Consider the following 6,512-nt stretch of genomic DNA (forward strand, 5'->3'; position numbering starts at 1 on the left):
TTACAAGAGACAAAGAACAACACTATATAATGATCAAGGGATCAATCCAGAAGAAGATATAACAATTGTAAATATTAATGCACCCAACATAGGAGCACTTTAATGCATAAGGCAAATAGTAACAGCCTTAAAAGGGGAAATTGACAGTAACACAATAGTAGTAGGGGACTTTAACATCCAACTTTCACCAATGAACAGATCAACCAAAATGAAAATAAATAAGGAAACACAAGCTTTAAAAGACACATTAACCAAGATGGACTTAATTGATATTTATAGGACATTCCATACAAAAAAAAACAGAATACACTTTCTTCTCAAGTGCTCATGGAATATTCTCCAGGATAGATCATATGTTGGGTCAAAATCAAGCCTTGGTCAATGTAAGAAAATTGAAATCATATCAAGTATCCTTTCTGACCACAATGCTCTGAGACTAGATCAGTTAGAGGAAAAAAAAAAAACTGTAAAAAATACAAAGACATAGAGGCTAAACTTTAAACTACTAAATAACCAAGAGATCACTGAAGAACTTAAAGAGGAAATCAAAAAATACCTAGAAACAAATGACAATGAAAACACGATGACCCAAAAGCTATGGGATGCAGCAAAAGCAGTTCTAGGAGAGAAGTTTACAGCAATACAATTCTACCTCAAGAAAAAATATAAGAAACATCTCAAACAAACCTTATACTGAAAGTGATTAGAGAAAGAAGAGCAAAACAAATCCAACGTTAACAGAAGGAAAGAAATCATAAAGATCAGACCAAAAATAAATGAAAAAGAAATGAAGGAAATGATAGCAAAGAGCAATAAAACTAAAAGCTGGTTCTTTGAGAAGATTAAAAAACAAAAAAAGATAAACCATTAGGCATATTCATCAAGAAAAAAAGAGAGAAGACTTAAATCAACATAATTAGAAATGAAAAGGAACTAATGACTGACACTGCAGAAATACAAAGGAACATGAGAGATTACTAAAAGCAACTATATGCCAATACAATGGACAACCAGGAAGAAATGGACAAATTCTTAGAAAAGCACAACCTTCCGAGACTGAACCAGGAAGAAAAAGAAAATATAAACAGACCAACCACAAGCACTATAATTGAAACTGTGATTAAAAATATTTGAAGAAACAAAAGCCCAGGACCAGCAGACTTCACAGGCAAATTCTATCAAACATTTAGAAAAGAGCTAACACCTATCCTTCTAAAACTCTTCTACAATATAGTAGAGGGAGAAACACTCCCAAATTCATTCTACAAGACCACCATCACCCTGACACCAAAACCAAAGATGTCACAAAAAAGAAAACTACAGGCCAATATCTCTGATGAATAGAGATTCACATATCCTCAACAAAATACTAGCAAACAAAATCCAACAGCACATTAGAAGGAACATACACCATGAACAAATGGGATTTGTCCCAGGAATGCAAAGATTCTTCAATTATGCAAATCAATCAATGTGATACACCATATTAACAACTTGAAGGAGAAAAAACATGATCATCTCAATAGATGCAGAGAAAGCTTTCGACAAAATTCAACACCCATTTATTATAAAAACCATCCAGAAGGTAGGCATAGAGGGAACTTACCTCAACATCATAAAGGCCATATATGACAAACCCACAACCAGCATCACTCTCAATTGTGAAAATCTGAAACCATTTCCTCTAAGATCAGAAACAAGACAAGGTTGCCCATTCTCACCACAATTATTCAGCATAGTTTGGAAGGTTGTGCCACAGCAATCAGAGAATAAAAGGAATCCAAATCAGAAAAGAAGAAGTAAAACTATCACTGTTTGCAGATGACATGATACAATACACAGAGAATCCTAAAGATGCTATGAGAAAACTACTAGGGGTAATCAATGAATTTGTTAAAGTAGCAAGATACAAAATTAATGCACAGAAACCTCTTCAATTCCTATACACTAAGGATGAAAAATCTGAAAGAGAAATTAAATCCCATTTACCATTGTAACACAAAGAATAAAATAGCTAGGAATAAACTTACCTACAGAGAAAAAAGACCTGTATACAGAAAAATATAAGATACTGATGAAAGAAAATAAAGATGATACAAACAGATGGAGAGATATACCATGTTCTTGGATTGGAAGAATCAACATCGTGAAAATGACTCTACTACCCAAAGAAATCTACAGATTCATTGCAATCTCTATAAAACTACTGCTGGCATTTTTCACAAAACTAGAACAAAAAATTTCACAATTTGTATGGAAACACAAAGGACCCTGAATATCCAAAGCAATCTTGAGAAAGAAAAACGGAGCTGGAGAAATCAGGCTCCCTGACTTCAGACTATACTACAAAGCTACAATAATCAAGACAGTATGGTACTGGCACAAAAACAGAAATATAGATCAATGGAACAGGATAGAAAGCCCAGAGATAAACCCATACACATATGGTTACCTTATATTTGATAAAGGAGGCAAGAATATACAATGGAGAAAAGACAGCCTTTTCAATAAGTGGTGCTAGGAAAAGTGGATAGCTATATGTAAAAGAATGAAATTACAAAACTCCCTAACACTATACACAAAAATGAACTCAAATTGGATTAAAGATCTAAATGTAAGTCAGACACTTTAAAACTCTTAGAGGAAAACATAGGCAGAACACTCTATGTCATAAATCACGGCAAGATCCTTTTTCACCCACATCCTAGAGAAATGGAAATAAAAACAGAAATAAACAAATGAATCCTAATGAAACTTAAAAGCTTTTGCACAGCAAAGGAAACCATAAACAAGATGAAAATACAACCCTCAGAATGGGAGAAAATATTTGCAAATTAAGCAACTGACAAGGGATTAATCTCCAAAATATACAAATAGCTCAGGCAGCTCAATATCAAAAACACATACAACCCAATCCAAAAATAGGCAGAAGACCTAAATAGACATTTCTCCAAAGAAGATATACAGATTGCCAACAAACACATGAAAGGATGCTCAAGATTACTAATCATTAGAGAAATGCAAATGAAAACTATAATTAGGCATCACCTCACACCCGTCAGAATGGCCATCATCAAATATACAAACAATAAATGCTGAAGAGAGTGTGGAGAAAAGGGAACCCTCTTGCACTCTTGGTTGGAATGTAAACTGACACAGCCACTATGGAGAACAGTATGGAGGTTCCTTAATAAACTAAAAATAGAACTACCACATGACTCAGCAATCCCACTACTGGGCATATACACTGAGAAAACCATAACTCAAAAGGAGTCATGTACCACGATGTTCACTGCAGCACTATTTACTACAGCCAGGACAGGGAAGCAACCTCAGCATCCATCTACAGATGAATGGATAAAGAAGATGTGGCACATAAATACAATGGAATATTACTCAGCCATAGAAAGACGTGAAATTGAGTTATTTGTAGAGAGGTGGTTGAACCTAGAGTCTGTCATACAAGTGAATTAAGTCAGAAAGAGGAAAATAAATACCATGTGCTAGCACACATATATGGAATCTAAAAAAAAAAATGGTTCTGAAGAACCTAGGGACAGGACACAGATGTAGAGAATGGACTTGAGGACACGGGGAGGGGGAAGGGTAAGCTGGGACAAAGTGAGAGAGTGGCATGGACATATATACACTACAAAACGTAAAATAGATAGCATAGCACAGGGAGATCAGTTCAGTGCTTTGTGACCCCCTAGAGGAGTGTGGTAGGGAGGGTGGGAGGGAGACACAAGAGGGAGAGGATATGTGTTTATAAGTATATGTATAGCTGATTCACTTTCTTATACAGCAGAAACTAACAGATCAATGTAAACCAATTATACTCCAATAAAACTGTTAAAAAAAGTAAAATTAAATTAAAAAGGCAATCTAAGGATCTATACATATATATTTCCTTTCATAATTGCTTAACTTGTAGAATTGCTGTGAATTTTAAAAGAGATAATAATGTTTTTAACTTGCTTACTATGTAGTAAATGTTCAATGAATACTTGAAATAATTTCTTTGCTTGCTATCACAAGGACCAGGATTACTGGTCTGGGCCTTCCGTTGACCTCCTCGGTTGAAGCCATTTGACACAACACATGTCAACCCAGTAATATCTTTGGTGTGGTGACTCTGGTTATGTCTGAGCCACCCGCCTTGCAGCTTCCTCTGGCTTTCGACCATTGCATGACAATTGCCCCGCCTTGGTTTATCTCCTTTGTCTTACATGCCTCTGCTCCTTGTCTAATATGCCTGAGAAAGGGCTGCTGCCTGTGTGCCAGTGCTAACTTGAGATGGCCCCAGTGGTGTTCCCCGGAGACCTATACCCATTATTTTCCCACCCACAACTCTCCTTTCAGGCCTCTGGCTTGCATCATTCACCACTGCTGGCAGCTACATTAGAGGAACTGGCTGGAACTGAGATCAGTTGTGGGACTCTGGGAGATTTTTCCACTATCTTTTCAGGGCCCTTCTTCCCTGTTTTGAGACCCAAAGGAGCTTTCTTCTGTTGATAGATCAGGCTGACGACCACCCAAAACACCCAATCTGTTGTATTTGTGGGGACTCTCAGCAGTTCTATGCTCCCCAGCCTCGAGGAAAGTCCCCTTTTTAGCTGAACTGCTCTTATTTTAGATCCCCTCATTCTTTTCCTTGCCATCTCAAACATCTGTTTTGCATGGTCCCTAAGGTGAACTAATTCTTCCTCCACTTGGCCACCCAGCACAATTTCTATCACTACCCAGACCTTGCCGACTGCCAGCCTGTCAGGAATCTCCAGGGACTTGCCTTTATGACCCTGACCACCCACATAGGCCCACTGACAATGGGAAAGAAGGAATAACCACACTATCATGAAACTGAGGAGCCAGAGAGTGCAAACAGACTGCTCGTTGAGGTGAGGGAATCTTTATTGGTTACATAGCCTCGATGCTGGGTATTCCCTCTACCAGACAAATTGCTCATCTAGGTGAGAGAATCTCTATAGGTGACACAACCATTGGAACATGGTCTGTTACTCTCCCTGAATGTTGTGTGTCCTCACTGCCAGTAAGGCAGGGGGATCTCTATTGATGACAATGCCTTTGGGGCCAGAGGGAATAGATAATAGTTCTGGAGGGCCTATGGCCAGGCCCTCCACTGATACCAGCAGGAGGAGAGGGACACCTTCTCCTGCAGGCAGTCAGGGATATCAGGACTCTGAGACTTCCCTGACAGTGTTGTGTATTCTCTCATTCCAGATAGGTAACCAAACCACTGGCCTCCTGCCACCTGGCACTCCTTTAGGCTACATCCTCAAGAAGTGGCTGGCTTTTGACCCTGACACCCTAAAGAAAGAGAGACTGATCTTTTTCTGCAGCACTTCTTGACCCCAGTATAAGCTGGGAGACCAAGAAGAGCGGCCCTTACATGGTAGCATTAACTTTAATACAATCCTTCAACTAGATCTATTCTACAAATGAGAAGGAAAATGGAGTGAGATTCCTTATGTTCAAGCGTTTCTTGCTCTTAGAGATAGGGAAGACCTCTACAAGACTTGTAAAATTGACTCTGCTGTGCTGGCCCTGATGGAACAACACCCAACCTCTCCTTGAGAGGACCTGAGCCCTATAAGAGCAAAAATCTTTAAACCTGGGGATAGTGCTAAAACCACCCCATTCTCCATCTATCTCCCTTTGCTACCAACAGCCCCCTTACTGCTTTACCCAGGAGATCTGAATCCCACGAGGCCTCCCCCTAGAATTTGCCCTTTGGTGGAGGCAATGGACAAATTCAGACCCCAACTTATTCAGAAACCTTTTACTCTTCTAGAGTTGAAACAGATCAAACTGGAATTAGGTAAATTTTCTGAAGATCCTGACCACTACACTGACAAATCCCAACACGTAACCTTAGCTTTTGACTTAGCCTGGAAGGATGTCATGATAATCTTGGGGCAAACTCTATTAGATACTGAGAAGGAAGAGGTCCTGAAGGAGACCCACAACTTTGCAGACAGCCTTCATTTTTCCAGCTCAAAATAACCTGTGGGGGAAACCATTTCACATATGGACCCTCACTGGGACTGCAATAACCCCAATGAGCAATGGGAAAAGGAACATGTTATAATCTGTATAAAAGCTGAACTCAAAGCAAGCATAAGGAAACTCATTAATTACTCGAAGATTTCAGCCATCAGCCAGGAACACAATGAAAACACTACAGCCTTCCTGGAAATACTCAAAGAGGCAGTAATTAAATATACCAACCTAGACCTGGACTCCCTTGAAAGAAAAAACATTTTTTTAAAAAAATATTTATTTATTTATTTTTTACTGCATTCTGTCTTTGTTGTTGTGCACGGGTTTTCTCTAGTTTCGATGAGCAGAGGCTACTCTTCATTGCAGTGGGTGGGCTTCTTATTGTGGTGGCTTCTCTTGTGTGAGCACAGGATCTAGGCATGCGGACTTCAGTAGTTGTGGCTCGTGGACTCTAGAGCACAGGCTCAGTAGTTGTGGCGCACGGGCTTAGT

Source organism: Stenella coeruleoalba (assembly GCF_951394435.1).
Source record: "Stenella coeruleoalba genome assembly, chromosome: 8".
NCBI classification, from domain to species: domain Eukaryota; kingdom Metazoa; phylum Chordata; class Mammalia; order Artiodactyla; family Delphinidae; genus Stenella; species Stenella coeruleoalba.